General features: G+C 42.7%; 1 pseudogene; it reads right to left on the reverse strand.

The window, feature by feature from the left end:
- Positions 1-17,577, reverse strand: part of LOC133126687 (deleted in malignant brain tumors 1 protein-like) — a 39,363-nt pseudogene that overhangs the window by 15,143 nt on the left and 6,643 nt on the right.

Raw genomic sequence — 17,577 nt, forward strand, 5'->3', positions numbered from 1 at the left:
GACTGTGCACTAGGCTATATCTAATAATGCATAGGCTATATCTCTTCAAGCTCCATCTTTTTAACCTCTTTTACCTGGTAGGTGAAGGCCAGAGCAATGGATTACAATAACCTGATCAGCAGATCAGAATGCACTTTTTAACTCAATCCTTTTTACAAAGCAATTAATTACCACATTTTTAACCTTGCATGAATTAACATGTATTTAACCTTTCATTGCAATCAATTACAGCATTTTAACTCAGCAATTTTAACTTACCCTTTTATAAAGTATCTTGTCTTTTTATACTCAGTGCACATCTAGTGTATGTTTTTAACATATATTTGACCATTCAGTGCATTCAGAATGACGTTGTTTTAACAACCATTACATTTGGACTGTGGCAGGAAACTGGAGTAACTAGAGGAAACGGATATGGAGAGGACACAAACACCATTACCTGACATTACATTTTATTTAGCAGATGCTTTTGTCCAAAGCGATGTACAAAAAAGTGCATAACAAGGTCATACAACAAACAACCAAACACATCAGATAAAGTACAGTTCGTATACGATTGGTTGTAAGGCCATAAACATACAGTATGTCCAGTACACAAGACAGAAAAGCAGTCTGTAACTGCTCTATCAAGACTAAAACTATAACTTGAGGAATTACAAAACAGAGACAAATACAAATTATAAAGACCTAAATTAAGGTATAAAATACAACGGGATTAGATAGACAGGTGAAAAACATGTGATAACAAAGAAGCGGACTCCTGCAGAGGAGTCAAGGTACAGTGTGAAGAGATGCGTCTTCAGACTGCGGTGGAAGAGCGAGTAAGCAGTTATTATGGGAATGAGGAGGTTGTTCCACCACTGGGGAGCTAGGGTGGAGAAGCTCCGTACTCAGGATAAGTGAGAGCCATTAATGCAGCTGGCAAAATGAGCAAGTCAGCCTGTGGCAGCAGAGCTGGTCCACACAGCATTCAAACTCTGGACCTTCTTGTGATGAGGCAACAGTGCCATCTACTGCACCACTGAGCTGCCTCACCATCCATTTTAAGCATGCAAAATAATATTTCAAAAACAAGAACATGAAAAACTACATCTTAAAATCATAAAAAACCTGCAGATATTCAAGGTTCTGAATTTTCTATTCCATTTTTCCAACCTCACATTCCTTCTCATAGTATTCAGGTCCATCTCCAACCACATGACCTTCAGTTCATACTTTCATTGGGCCCATTGACTGACCTGCACACATTCCACACCTAGTGCAAATGTAATGTAACAGTAACAGTGAAATCTTAGTATTTTGTTAAATAAAGCAACATAGATCGCTTTTGAGATAAAAAACTTCATTAATAATTACCCGAAGAACCAGAAGAGAGACAGCTAAATTCTGCAGAAGAACTGCAGAAGAACTGAGTACTATATACTGTAAAATTGAGACTAAATTTGAAAACACATAAAGCTGTTATTTGAACCACCTTTCTTTCAACCTCTGTGTCTTGCAGGTCTGTACCACTTTCTCCATGGTTCCTCATGGTTAAATTGTGTTTCCTACAGCTTGATAAGTTTACGAATTCTCAAAGAATTGATTGCACTGAAGTTGCCCTTTAAGTAAGCTTCGAGAGCAAGACTGGCCTGAGGGGGAGAAAACAGTTTGGAATTATAAATGTATTCAAATGTTTGCGTCCATTACTGTCGCGTGTAATTGTTTAAGACACAAAATGTTATAGCTAATTTAGTTTGTACAACTGCAAGCATGCATTTCATAAAGCCAGTGTTCTTTAATTCATATTTGCATTTTAGAATAGTTATTTTTTTATGTTGCAATATTAATTAATCAACAGGAAATCTGCTCTACATGGATACAAGTCTGCTTATGGTTAAAGGATTACATGATAGGTTGTAGGTGACAAATTAATAATGTATTCATCTTCAAGGGAAAATCAGTTAACTTATAGTTCATCCATGAACTCAAACCATATTGATTATGTGCGGCCCTGCAACTCTTATCAGGACGATTTTAGAATCTTAAGGCAGAAGAAACTGTGGTGTGCTGTGAGAAGAGTGCGGTTGGACCTACATTATAAAGGGCTGCTTCCACTTCCTGATCCCCTGTGCCTGATGGAATGAGGAGGGACACCTTCACCTTCACAGCTTTCAACACTAAGGGTCACAGAAAACAAATTACTTGCAGCTGTCCATACCAGAAGAGGAAGTTAGAGTTAAAACAAACAGCTGAACATACTTCTTTCATATTACAGCAAAAAGTAATTACCATATTAGAGATGACAAACTCATATACAGTCGATGATCTAAATGTTTTCCCAAATTCTATCCAACTAATGTAAATCTTTACTTTCAAAAATGTGCACTAGGTAAAATGTGTTATTTCCAACCTTAAAAAAATGTTTGCACTCAATCAGGTGTGTAATCAGAATTTTTTTTTTCAATGAAAGACCTCTATATACACTCGCTGAGCCCTTTATTCGGAACATTTTTACTTTAATACACCTAACTAATCATGCTATTATCTGATAAACCATTTGTGTGTAGTGAGTGCATCATTTTAACCATGTGCGTTGGTATCGCTGCGGGCCGTTCCACTAGACGTGGTAAAGTAGATTTTTTTTGGCAGCATCATGCTTTGGGGGTGGAGAACATGGTGGTGGCAGCATCAGGTTCTGGGGGCTGTAGAACATGGTTGAGCCACCATCATGCTTTGGGGGCTGTAGAACATGATAGTAACAGCATCATGCTTTGGGGGCTGTAGAACATGATAGTAACAGCATCATGCTTTGGGGGCTGTAGAACATGATGGTAACAGCATCATGCTTTGGGGGCTGTAGAACATGGTGGTAACAGCATCATGCTTTGGGGGCTGTAGAACATGGTGGTAGCAGCATCATGCTTTGGGGGCTGTAGAACATGGTGGTAACAGCATCATGCTTTGGGGGCTGTAGAACATGGTGGAGGCAGCATCATGCTTTGGGGGCTATAGAGCATGGTGGAGGCAGCATCATGCTTTGGGGGCTGCTTTTGTCCTCAGCTGGGACAAGGGTTCTAGTCAGGATAGAGGGATAAAATATGAAGATATAAAAAGTCTTGACTTGCTGCTGTAATAAAAGCAAAACTATTAGTTGACTAGTGAACAGGATTGTCCATCTAATTGTGTTCTAGAAAGTTAGATATCGGATTTAAAATGATTTAAAATAATTCAATATTTTGTTATGTTTTCTTGAGAAAAGTTACATTGTTCATTCGTGCGAGCCAGTGCAGGAGAGCCTTCAGCTCTTCTGAAGGAGAGGTTCAAAAGTGTTAGACTAATTCCATTCTCAGATTGCTTCATGCATTTATTTTTTATTTATTTATTTTTTTTCTGCCCCCACTAGGTTTGTTCCATTATCTGATCTTATAATTGATACTTGACCTCTCCTTGCTATAGAAACACCTTAAAGGATTTATATATTAGTCGGTATCGAGTGACCAAGGAATTTCTATGTGAACTGCTGTGTGAGGCATGTGAACAACATGCCATATCTTTTGACTAAACTTTGTCTACCTTTGGCTTCAAAAGGCCTAAAATAACCCCCTCCGAGGAATCGCCACCTTAACGTGGTGGAGGGGTTTGTGTGTCCCAGTGATCCTGGGAGCTAGGTTGTCGGGGGCACTGTTAGCCCCCAGTAGGGTCTCCCAAGGCAAATTGGTCCCGGGGGAGGGGCCGGACTAAGAGCGATTCAAAGACTCCCATGATACGGCCACACAAAGACCCAGTTACCTCGCCCGGAAAAGGGAAACCGGGGCCCCCTGCTGGAGCCAGACCCGGGAGGGGAGCTCGTCGGCGAGCGTCTGGTGGCCGGGCCTTATCCCATGGGGCCCGGCCGGGCACAGCCCGAACTGGTCACGTGGGGTCGCCGCCCTGTGGGCTCACCACCTGCAGGGGTCGGCATCGGAGTCGGGTGCTTTGCCCAACGGGCAGTAGGCAAAGGCGGGGATCCGGGCGTGCTAATCCTCGGCGTCGCAGACTGGTTCTGGGGACGTGGAACGTCACCTCTCTGGTGGGGAAGGAACCGGAGCTAGTGCGGGAGGCAGAGCGGTACCAACTAGATATAGTTGGGCTCACCTCCATGCACAGTACTGGTTCCGGAACCAAACTCCTGGAGAGGGGCTGGACTCTGTTCTTTTCTGGAGTTGCTCAAGGTGAGAGGCGCCGGGCGGGTGTGGGGATACTCACAAGCCACCGGCTGAGCGCCACTGTGTTGGAGTTCCACCCGGGGAACGAGAGGGTCGCCTCTCTGCGACTACGTGTCGCTGGGGGGAAGGCTCTGACTGTCATTTGTGCTTATGCACCAAATGGCAGTTCAGAGTATCCGGCCTTCTTGGAGTCACTGGGCGGCATCCTGGAAAGGGTGCCACCCGGAGACTCCGTAGTTCTGCTGGGCGACTTCAACGCTCACGTGGGCAATGACGGAGAAACCTGGAGGGGGGTGATTGGGAGGAACGGCCTGCCTGATCTGAACCCAAGCGGTGTTTTGTTATTGGACTTCTGTGCTGGTCATGGATTGTCGATAACAAACATGTTCGAGCATAGGGTAGCTCATAAGTGTACTTGGTACCAGAGCACCTTAGGCCAAAGATCGATGATCGACTTTGTGGTCATATCATCAGACCTGCGGCCGTATGTCTTGGACACTCGGATGAAGAGAAGAGCAACTGATCACCACCTGGTGGTGAGTTGGATCAAGGGCCGGGGAGGCTGCCGGACAGACCCGGTAAACCCAAACGTGTAGTGAGGGTGAACTGGGAACGTCTGGCGGAGGCCCCTGTTCGCGAGGTCTTCAAATCCCACCTCCGGAAGAACTTCTCACGCATCCCGGGGGAAGCTGGGTACATGGAGTCCGAGTGGGCCATGTTCAAAGCCTCCATTGCAGAGGCGGCAAGCAGGAGCTGTGGCCAGAAGGTCATCGGTGCCTGTCGGGGCGGCAACCCAAGAACCCGCTGGTGGACACCAGCGGTGAGGGAGGCCGTCAAGCTGAAGAAGGAGGCCTTTCGGGCTTGGCTGGCCCGGGGGTCCCCTGAAGCAGCAGACAGGTACCGGGTGGCCAGAAGGGCTGCGGCTTCGGCAGTCGCTGAAGCAAAAACCCGGGTATGGGAGGAGTTCGGGGAGGCTATGGAGAAGGACTTTTGGTTGGCCTCGAGGAAGTTCTGGCAAACCATCCAACGACTCAGAAAGGGAAAGCAGGGCTTGTCTCAGGCTGTTTTCAGCAGGGGAGGAGAACTGCTGACCCGGACTGGGGATATAGTCGGGCGGTGGAAAGAGCACTTCGAGGAGCTCCTGAACCCGAACAACACGTCCTCTGTGGAAGAGGCAGAGCCTGAAGACTCAGGGGAATCTGCACCTATATCCCTGGCGGAAGTTGCTGAGGTAGTCAAAAAGCTCCTCAGTGGCAAGTCGCCGGGTGTAGATGAGATTCGCCCGGAGATGCTGAAGGCTCTGGACATTGTTGGGCTGTCTTGGCTGACACGCCTCTTCAGTGTCGCGTGGAGGTCGGGGACAGTACCTGTAGAGTGGCAGACCGGGGTAGTGGTCCCCATTTTCAAGAAGGGGGACCGGAGGGTGTTCTCCAATTACCGGGGTATCACACTCCTCAGCCTCCCTGGGAAAGCTTACTCTAGGGTACTGGAAAGGAGGCTCCGACCAACGGTCGAACCTCGGATTCAGGAGGAGCAATGTGGCTTCCATCCTGGCCGTGGAACGGTGGACCAGCTCTTTACCTTGGCAGGGTTGCTGGCGGGATCATGGGAGTTTGCCCATCCAGTCCACATGTGCTTTGTGGACTTGGAGAAGGCTTTCGACCGTGTCCCCCGGGGAACCCTGTGGGGTGTACTGCGGGAGTATGGGGTACCAGGGCCGTTGTTACGAGCCATCAGGTCCCTGTATAACCAAAGTGAGAGCTGTGTCCGCATTCTCGGCACAAAGTCAAGCACGTTTCCGGTGGGTGTTGGACTCCGCCAAGGTTGCCCCTTGTCACCGGTCCTGTTTGTGGTATTCATGGACAGGATCTCAAGGCGCAGCCGAGGTGAGGAGAGTGTCCGGTTTGGTGACCTCAGAATCGCATCTCTGCTTTTTGCGGATGATGTGGTTCTGCTGGCTTCATCGGACCGTGACCTTCAGCACACACTGGAGCGGTTTGCAGCCGAGTGTGAAGCGGCCGGGATGAGTCAGCACCTCCAAGTCCAAGGCCATGGTTCTCTGCCGGAAAATGGTGGATTGCTCCCTCCGGGTTGGGAACGAGTCTTTGCCCCAAGTGAAGGAGTTCAAGTATCTCGGGGTCTTGTTCACAAGTGAGGGTAGAAGGGAGCGTGAGATCGACAGGTGGATCGGTGCAGCGTCAGCAGTAATGCGGGCGTTGCACCGGACCGTTGTGGTGAAAAGGGAGCTGAGCCGGAAGGCGAAGCTCTCGATTTACTGGTCGATCTACGTCCCAACCCTCACCTATGGTCACGAGCTTTGGGTAGTGACCGAAAGAACGAGATCGCGTATACAAGCGGCCGAAATGAGCTTCCTCCGTAGGGTGGCCGGGCTCAGCCTTAGAGATAGGGTGAGGAGCTTGGACATCCGGAGGGAGCTCGGAGTAGAGCCGCTGCTCCTTCACGTCGAAAGGAGCCAATTGAGGTGGTTCGGGCATCTGATCTGGATGCCTCCCGGGCGCCTCCCTTTGGAGGTTTTCCGGGCTCGTCCAACTGGGCGGAGACCCCGAGGGAGACCCAGAGCCCGCTGGAGAGATTATATATCTCTCCTGGCCAGGGAACGCCTCGGGATCCCCCAGGAGGAGCTAGAATGCGTTGCTGGGGAGAGGGACACCTGGAATACCCGGCTTTGCCTACTGCCCCCGCGACCCGACTCCGGATAAGCGGGTGATGATGGATGGATGGATGGCCTAAAATAACCTATGCCCTCATTTGTAAACATTGGCTTATCTGGATGTAAACGATCATGAGGTCAGTACTTTTGCTTGAGTCCATTTTCATGTGACACACTGATCAGTTTTGAAAATGCATGATTCCTAACACTGTGTGCAGTTTCTTTGTGAATGTGTCAAATGAATGTTGTAGACATAAGGAAGTCTGACCACATGAGCTCAACACCCAGAATCAGAATCGCAATAGACCAATAGACCAATTTTCTGATAAAAACTTGATTCTGGCTGTCTGAGATTACATGAAGAGCTAAACGAAAGTGACACAACTGAAGTCTGAAGAAGAATTGTGGAAGTTCTCTGATATGTTTGGAACAACTTACCAGCTGATTTATTTTATTTTTCTTTCTTTCTTTTCAGTTTTAAAAGTGAAGGGTGGTCAGAACAAATATTGATTGGACTATTAATTCAAATGTAGTGCTTTTAAAACTTTAAAGCTTACCTCAGTGTCCAATGAATTCACCATGGAAACAGGGCAAAATCAGGCTAATGGACATTTACAAAACTGAAAAGGCTGTGTCTGAAATGGCTTCCTATTTACACTATATTGGCCTTCAAACATCTTGTTCTAGTGTCCAAATTCAGAAATCAAAATTTGCAGGGATTTTAGGGCAGGGTTTCCCAAATGCAGTGCAATCAGGTGAGGTTGATACTGGCTGTATGGATGGATGATAATTACTACTGCTTCTCACCAAAGATACCACTCACCTTCAAGTAAAAAACTGGCTTACGAATGAATAGGAACAGCAGCAGCATAAACTTTTTAATTGCAGTTAAGCTTAACACTCAGTGTGTTCAAATGGTCATCTTTTTATGAGACAATTTAAGACATATTAAAGAGAAGATCTCCTACCTGAGCAAATCACACCAACATCTGAATTGTGAGAACATAAGTTCCCAAACCCACGGTGCTGGCACTGTGTCAGGGAGGGTTCGTTTCCAGAACAGCTCACATCATTCAACCTGATGGGCCCACTGCCCTGTCCAAAGTGGGCACTGCCGACAGCAGCCAGAGCTCTGCCACAGCCAGCCTGTCTACACACCACCTCAGCGTCGTTCAGGCTCCAGAAGTTATCACACACTGTTCCCCACTGGTCAAAAAGGTAGATCTCCACTCTGCCAGAGCACTCGTTATCTCCATTTACCAGTCTGATCTGGGTCTGGAGATTTACTACAACAAACAGGGAAGATTTATTTTCTATGAGAGCAACACAAGCCATCAAATTTCAGCACCTGTAGCTTGCTTGAAAATGTTATCATACAGAAATATAATTATAAGTATGCTAACATCAGCAAGTGAGCAGAAATTGTATTGTTATCTGGGGCATAATTATACCATAGTTTCGAAAAGATTGTCCTGTGTAACGTTTTTGGGGACAGACATAACATCTCGAGATAAGTTGCAACATTATAGTATGTAGACTACAAGGATGAAAAGTATTGTGTTGATATTTTTTACTGGAGGGATCACAGAAACTAATTTTCTGGCTCAATTGTTTAAGCCTGCTATGTTCATGCATAAACTATAACAGCGAGCCATATAGCTCAATATTTAATGAGCTGGATTGAAACCTTTTCATGTCATCAGAATTTACCAGTCATATGGCCTGTCTCTTTTAAGTAATTTTGATGGATTTAAATGGATTTGTCAGTTCAAAATCAGCCGTATTGCACTTTACATAACTGAATCCAAGATTCCCGTGTGAAATAAGTTTTAAATGTAAAAAATGTAGCAATGGTTGAATGTAGCGGGTTATGCTACAAGCAAAATGTGCATGTCAGTCAAAATTGCATTCAAGGTAGACAGTGAGATGATTCCAAGACAGCCTTGAATATATTAAATCAATCAAAGTGTCTACAAGATCATAGTTTATTCTATCAATAGGCTGACAGTGACATTCCAAGAAGGCTATACCTGAAATATTTGTCAAGCTTTTTTTACCATTTCCATCAGGATTTCTGATTATGTATTAGCTTTGTGTTCGGCAACACTGATCCACAGAAAATGCGAAACAAAAGTTAGGATCTACAGCTACTGCCTGGACTTGACTACCATCAAGATATCATTAAAAAACTAATGTCTGTTTTCATCTATTTTTATATGCATGCAACTTAACCCCTAAATTATTACATTAAAGGCAAGATTGGAAAAATGTATGTCTGCCATAGACGGAGAAGTATGGACCAAGAAAGGCATGGCAAAACAACACTTTTCATGAAGGTGGAGGATGCTATTGCACCATCCCTTCCTAAATGTGCATACAAGATGAGCTTAAGCTTTCAATATTGACAGTAGCCAAATATTTTACAGGATAGCGGATAATTAATACTGCTTCCCACCAAAGATACAGCTAACCTTTGATAATAAGACTGGCTTACAGTAAATAAATAGGAACATTAAAATAAACATGTCAATCACAGTTCAGGTTAACACTGGGAATGTTCAAATGTGCATCTTTGTAACAGACACTTTAAGGCAATTTAAAGAGAAGATTTCCTACCTGAGCAATTCACACCAACATCTTCATGGTGACTACAGTTGTAAGACCCAAATCCAGGGTGCTGGCACTGAGTCAGGGAGGATTCGTTTCCAGAACAGCTCACATCACCCAACCAGACGGGCCCACTACCCTGTCCAAAGTGGGCACTGCTGAGAGCATCCAGAGCTCTGCCACAGCCAGCCTGTCTACACACCACCTCAGCGTCGTTCATGTTCCAGGTGTTATCACACACCGTTCCCCACTGGCCAACATGGTTGATCTCCACTCTGCCAGAGCATTGATCACTTCCATTCACCAATCTGATCGCTATATGGAACACATTTTTAACTGTCATTAAAAGATTGATATTCTTTGGAAATTATTAAAAATACTTTCTTTAGCTACTGGATGGTTCAATCGGTTTAGGCACTTAAGGCTGTGGATCTGGTTTGTGGTCCTGACCGGACAATGTAGTGTCCATTCAGAGTAATTTATCCGTACAGTTTGATGAATTTGCTTGTCAATGACTCCCCGGCCCTGACAGTAGTAAATCCTGTGGTTTCACATTTTTTTCTGAAGCAAAGGTTTCTTTGTCTATATTTATTCATTCTCAGAGAAGGGGGAGACAATGCGACCAACGACAACATGCCTCATAAGTAAATTATTATTATTATTTTTTTTTTAAGTTCCAAACTGTGATTTTAGTAGCCTAACTGCACACAGGTGAAACAGATAATGAAATAAGATGTCACTTCTAGCAGTTTGCACTTGTATTTCACTTTGGTTATTCATTCATTTATCTGGTTTTGCTATGGCATTTAGAGTAAATGCTGGTTTGGAAATGAATTATGTCACCATGACCGACTCTCTCCAGTCAGGTTGATGTTTAACGGGTTTGCCTGGTCAAAATCAGCCTCATGGACATTTATATGAATGAAAAGGCTATCTGAAATGGCTTCCCATTTATACTATATTGGCCTTCACCATCTTGATCTAGTGTCTGAATTCAGAACATGTAGACTCATAACTAAAAAAATTCTGAAAAAAACAAGTTACCAAAGTGCAATTTTAGTAGCCAAACTGTATACAGGTCAAACAGAGAATTAAATGAGATGTTACTTCAAGCAGTTTTCACCAGTATTTCACTTTGTTTATTTAATAATTTATCTGATGATAGTTCGTGATGACATTTAGAATGAAGGCTGGATTGGAAATTAATGTCATCATGACGGACTCTCCAATCATGGTGATGTTAAATGGGTTTGCCTGGTAAAAAACTGATATGGTTTCCTATTTATACTCTATTGGCCTAAAGCCATCTTGATCTGGTGTCTGAATTCAGAAATTGAAATTTGCAGGGATTTGAGGACAGGGTTTCCCAACTGGTGTGCCATCAAGTCAGGTCTTGTGTGCCATGTGAAAAATCCCTTTTGAAAAAAGTCAAAGGTTCAAATATTTTTTTAAATAACAAACAAATCCCAGGGTTCTCTATTTATTAACTAAATGGTGGCAGCCTGCCAGTTTAATTTGTCCCACTAGTGTCAGAACATACTCCATGATCACAAATGCTCTGTCCCTTACTATACGTGTGCATGGATGAGAGCGAGCCTTCGATACTGACTGAAGCCAAAGATTGTACTGGATAGTGGATAATTAACACTGCCTCCTGCTAAAGATACCACAAAACTTTGATAAAAATAGCTGATAGGTAATACAATAAATAGAAACATAAACACAGTCATGTCAGTTGCATTTATGGTTAACACTGTTCATCTTTGTAACAGTCAATTTAAAGCCTATTAAAGAGAAGATCTCCTACCTGAACAAATCACACCAACATCTCCATTGTGAGCACAGAAGTTCGACCCAAATCCATAGTGCTGGCACTGAGTCAGGGAGGATTCGTTTCCAGAACACCTCACAAGATTCAACCAGACGATCCCACTGCCCTGTCCAAAGTGGTTACTTCTGACAGCACCCAGAGCTCTGCCACAGCCAACCTGTCTACACACCACCTCAGCGTCGTTCAGGTTCCAGAAGTCATAACACACCGTTCCCCACTGGCCAACATGGTAGATCTCCACTCTGCCAGAGCACTCATTATCTCCATCTACCAGTCTGATCTGGGTCTGGGGATTTACTTCAACAAACAGGGAAGTCCTGTGATTAATTTTCGACGAGTGAAACACAAGCCATCAAATTTAAACACCTGTTGCTTGCTTGAAAATGTTACCATACAGATATACTTGTATATTAACATCAGCAAGTGAGCAGAAATTGTATTGTTATGTGGGGCATAATTATAGCATAGTTCTGAAAACATTGTCCAGTGTAACGTTTTTTGGGGACAGACATAACATTTTGAGTTAAGTTGCAACATTATAGTATGTAGACTACAAGGATGGAAAGTATTGTGTTGATATTATTTACCGGAGGGATCACAGAAACTAGATTTCTGGTTCAATTGTTTAACCCTGCAATGTTCATGCAGCCAGTATGACCAATATATTACAACAGCAATCCATACAGCTCAATATGTAATGAGCTGGATTGAAACCTTTTCATGTCATCAGAATTCACCAGTCATATGGCCTGTGTCTTTTCAGTCATTTTGTTGGATGTAAATGGGCTTGTCAGTTCAGAATCAGCCGTATTGCACTTTACATAACTGAATCCAAGTTTCCCATGTGAAATAAGTTTTAAATGTTAAAAAGGTAGCGGGTTATGCTATCTGCAAAATGTGCATGTCAGTCAAAATTGCATTTGAGTTAGCAGTGAGATGATTGCAAAACAGCCTTGAATATATTAAATCAATCTAAGTGTCTACAAGATCATAGTTTATTCTATCAATAGGCTGACAGTGACATTCCAAGAAGGTTATACCTGAAAAATGAAAAAAAGCTTTTTTTACCATTTCCATCAGGATTTCTGATTATGTATTAGCTTTGTGTTCGGCAGCGCTGGTCCACAGAAAACGCGTGACAAAAGTTGGGATCTACAGCTACTGCCTGGACTTGACTACCATCAAGATATCATTAAAAAACTAATGTCAGTTTGTTTTCATATATTTTTATATGCATGCCACTTAATCCCTATATTATTACATTAAAGGCAAGATTGGAAAAATTGATGTCTGGCTTAGACGGAGATGTATGAACCAAGAAAGGAATGGCAAAACAGCACTTTTCATGAAGGTGGAGGATGCTATTGCACCATCCCTTCCTAAATGTGCACACAAGATGAGCTTAAGCTTTCAATATTGACTGTAGCCAAATATTTTACAAGATAGTGGATAATTAATACTGCTTCCCACCAAAAATACAGCTAACCTTTGATAATAAGACTGGCTTACTGTAAATAAATAGGAACATTAACATAAACATGTCAATATCAGTTCAGGTTAACACTGGGAATGTTCAAAAGTGCATCTTTGTAACAGACACTTTAAGGCAATTTAAAGAGATTTCCTACCTGAGCAATTTACACCAGCATCTTCATGGTGACTACAGTTATAAGACCCAAATCCAGGGTGCTGGCACTGAGTCAGGGCGGATTCGTTTCCAGAACAGCTCACATCACCCAACCAGATGGGCCCACTGCCCTGTCCAAAGTGGGCACTGCTGAGAGCATCCAGAGCTCTGCCACAGCCAGCCTGTCTACACACCACCTCAGCGTTGATCAGGTTCCAAGAGTGATCACACACCGTTCCCCACTGGCCAACATGGTAGATCTCCACTCTGCCAGAGCATTGATCACTTCCATTCACCAATCTGATCGCTATATGAAACACATTTTTAACTGTCATGAAAAAATTGATATTCTTGGGCAATTATTTAAAATACTTTCTTCAGCTACTGGATGGTTAATTCGGTTGGGGCGCTTAAGGCTGTGCATCTGGTTTGTGGTCCTGACCGGAAAATGTAGTGTCCATTCAGAGTAATTTACCTGTACTGTTTGATGAATTTGCATGTCAATGACTCCCCGGCCCTGACAGTAGTAAATTCTGTGGTTTCATATCTTTTCTGAAGCAAAGGTTTCTTTGTCTATAATTATTCATTCTCAGAGAAAGGGGGAGACAATGCGACCAACGTCAACATGCCTCATAACTAAAGAAATTCTTTGAAAAAAAATAAAAGTTTCCAAACTGTGATTTTGGTAGCCTAACTGGATACAGGTGAAAAAGATAATTAAATAAGGTGTCACTTCTAGCAGTTTTCTCCCGTATTTCACTTTGGTTATTCATTAATTTGTTTGGTTTTGCTGTGGTATTCAGAATAAAGGCTGCATTGGAAATGAATGATGTCATCATGACCGAATCTCTCCAGTCATGTTGATGTGAAATGGCTTCCGATTTATACTATATTGGCCTTCAACCATCTTGATCGAGTGTCTGAATTCAGAACTCAAAATTTGCAGGGATTTTAGGGCAGGGTTTCCTGACTGGTGTGCCATCAGGTGAGGTCTAGTATGCCATGTGAAAAATCTATTTTTTTAAATGTAACAGTTCAAATTATTTTTTTTAACCCTTGTGTAGTCTTAACATTCTGTATACTCCCCATGTCCAAAGGGTCAAAAAGTACCTGCCTTCACTAAACCTCTATAATAAAGCAGCTTAATTGATTTTCAATTTTCTCATCAAATTTCAAGTTTAAAAAAGATCATTTAGGGGGTTTTCTCTGCTGTGAAACATAGTGATGGGTTATGTTTGACCTTTAAGACAACACAAGGGTTGATAACAACAAATCCCAGTGTTTCCCATGAATTAACTAAATTGTGGCAGCCTGCCAGTTCAATGAACACTACTGCACCATCCCTTTCTAAACATGTGCAGCAGATAAGAGCAAGCTTTCAATACTGGCTGTAGCCAAAGGTTTTCAGGATGGATGATTATTAATACTGCCTCTCGCGAAAGATACCACTCAGCTTTGATTAAAAAACTGGCTTACAGTTAATGAATAGGAACAGCAGCAGCATAAACTTTTCAATTGCAGTTAAACTTAACACTCAGTATGTTCAATTGATCATCTTTTTATGAGTCAATTTAAGGCATATTAAAGAGAAGACCTCCTACCTGAGCAAATCACACCAACATCTTCATTGTGATTACAGACGTTGGACCCAAACCCAGGGTGCTGGCACTGTGTCAGGGAGGATTCGTTTCCAGAACAGCTCACATCACTCAACCAGATGATCCCACTGCCCGGTCCAAAGTGGACACCGCTGAGAGCAGAAAGAGCTCTGCCACAGCCAGCCTGTCTACACACCACCTCAGCATCGTTCATGTTCCAGGATTCATCACACACCGTTCCCCACAGGCCAACATGGTAGATCTCCACTCTGCCTGTGCACTCATTATCTCCATTTACCAGTCTGACCTGGGTCTGGAGATTTACTACAACAAACAGGGAAGTCCTGTGATTTATTTTCTCTGAGTGTAACACAAGCCATCAAATTTCAGCACCTGTAGCTTGCTTGAAAATGTTACCATACAGATATACTTGTACGCTAGCATCAGCAAGTGAGCAGCAAGTGTGTTGTTATCTGGTGCATAATTATACAATAGTTTTGAATACATTGACCTGTGGAACGTTTTTGGGGACAGACATAACATCTCAAGTTAAGTTGCAACATTAGAGTATGTAGACTACAAGGATGAAAAGTATTGTGTTGATATTATTTACCAGAGGGAGCACAGCCGCTAGCTTGCTGGGTCAATTGTTTAAGCCTGCTATGTTCATGCATCCAGTATGACCGATGTACTACAACGGCAAGCCATGTAGCCTAATATGTAATGAGCTTCATTATGAAGCTAGTTAACTAAAATGTTATTGTCATTTCAGGATGACAAAAAGAATGAAGGCTGGATTGAAACTTTTTCATGTCATCAGAATTTAACAGTCATATGGCCTGTTTCTTTTCAGTCATTTTGATGGATTTAAATGGATTTGTCAGTTCAAAATCAGGCGTATTGCACTTTATATAACTGAATCCAAGTTTCCCATGTGAAAGAGGTTTTAAATGTTAAAAAGGTAACAATGTGCGGGTTATGCTACCTGCAAAATGTGCATGTCAGTCAAAATTGCATTCGAGGTAGGCAGTGAGATGATTCCAAGATAGCCTTGAATTTATTAAATTAATCAAAGTGACGACAAGATCATAGTTTATGATATCAATAGGCTGACAGTGACATTCCAAGAAGGCTATACCTGAAAAATGATCAAGCTTTTTTCCCATTTCCCTCAGGATTTCTGATTATGTATTAGCTTTGTGTTCGGCAACGCTGGTCCACAGAAAACGTGAGATAAAAGTTGGGATCTACAGCTACTGCCTGGACTTGACTACCATCAAGATATCATTAAAAAACTCATGTCAGTTTGTTTTCATCTATTTTTATATGCATGCTACTTAATCCCTAAATTATTACATAAAAGGCAACATTGGTAAAATTGATGTCTGGCATAGACGGAGAAGTATGGACAAAAAAAGGAATGGCAAAACAGAACTTTTCATGAAGGTGGAGGATGCTATTGCACCATCCCATCCTAAATGTGTACACAAGATGAGCTTAAGCTTTCAATATTGACTGTCGCCAAATATTTTACAGGATAGTGGATAATTAATACTGCTGCCTATTTAAGATACAGCTGACCTTTGATAATAAGACAGCAAAAAAATAGGAACATTAACATAAACATGTCAATTGCAGTTTACGTTAACACTGGGCACGTTTACTTGTACATCTTTGTAACAGACACTTTAAGGCAATTTAAAGAGAAGATGTCCTACCTGAGCAATTTACACCAGCATCTTCATGGTGACTACAGTTATAAGACCCAAATCCAGGGTGCTGGCACTGTGTCAGGGAGGATTCGTTTCCAGAACAGCTCACATCACCCAACCAGATGGGCCCACTGCCCTGTCCAAAGTGGGCACTGCTGAGAGCATCCAGAGCTCTGCCACAGCCAGCCTGTCTACACACCACCTCAGCGTCGTTCATGTTCCAGGTGTTATCACACACCGTTCCCCACTGGCCAACATGGTAGATCTCCACTCTGCCAGAGCATTGATCACTTCCATTCACCAATCTGATCGCTATATGAAACACATTTTTAACTGTCATGAAAAGAATGATGTTCTTGGGCAATTATTAAAAATACTGTCTCTAGCTACAGGATGGTTCATTCGGTTTAGGCGGTTAAGGCGCTTAAGGCTGTGGATCTGGTTTGTGGTCCTGACCGGACAATGTAGTGTCCATTGGGCAGGACCACAATGTAGTGTCCATTTACCCGTACTGTTCGATGAATTTGCATGTCAATGACTCCCCGGCCCTGATAGCAGTAAATCATGTGGTTTCACATTTTTTCTGAAGCAAAGATTTTTTTGTCGATATTAATTTATTCTCAGAGAAAGGGGAGACAATGCGACCAACGACAACATGCCTCATAACTAAAGAAATTCTTTTCTTTTTTTTTACAGTTTCCAAACTGTGATTTTAGTAGCCTAACTGTACAAAGCTTAAACAGGTAATAAAATAAGCTGTCACTTCTAGCAGTTTTCACTCGTATTTCACTTTGGTTATTCATTCATTTATCTGGTTTAGCTTTGACATTTAGAATAAATGCTGGTTTGGAAATTAATTATGTCATCCTCACCGACTCTCTCCAGTCTTGTTGATGTTTAATGGGTTTGCCTGGTCAAAATGAGCCTCATGGACATTTACATGAGTGAAAAGGCTGTCTGAAATGGCTTCCTACTTATACTATACTGGCCTTCAACAATCTTGATCTAGTGTTTGAATTCAGAACATGTAGACTCATAAGTAAAGAAATTCTGAACAAAAGTAGTTACCAAACTGCAATTTTAGTAGCCTAACTGTACACAGGTCAAACAGAGAATTAAATAAGATGTTACTTAGAGCAGTTTTCACCAGTATGTCACTTTGTTTATTTAATAATTTATCTGATGATGGTTCGTCATGACATTTAGAATGAAGGCTGGATTGGAAATTAATGTCATCATGACGGACTCTCCAATCATGTTGATGTTAAATGGGTTTAGCCTGGTCAAAACCTGATATGGTGTCCGATTCATACTCTATTGGCCTAAAGCCATCTTGATCTGGTG

The sequence above is a fragment of the Conger conger genome, chromosome 4 (assembly GCF_963514075.1).
Source record: "Conger conger chromosome 4, fConCon1.1, whole genome shotgun sequence".
Lineage (NCBI taxonomy): Eukaryota > Metazoa > Chordata > Actinopteri > Anguilliformes > Congridae > Conger > Conger conger.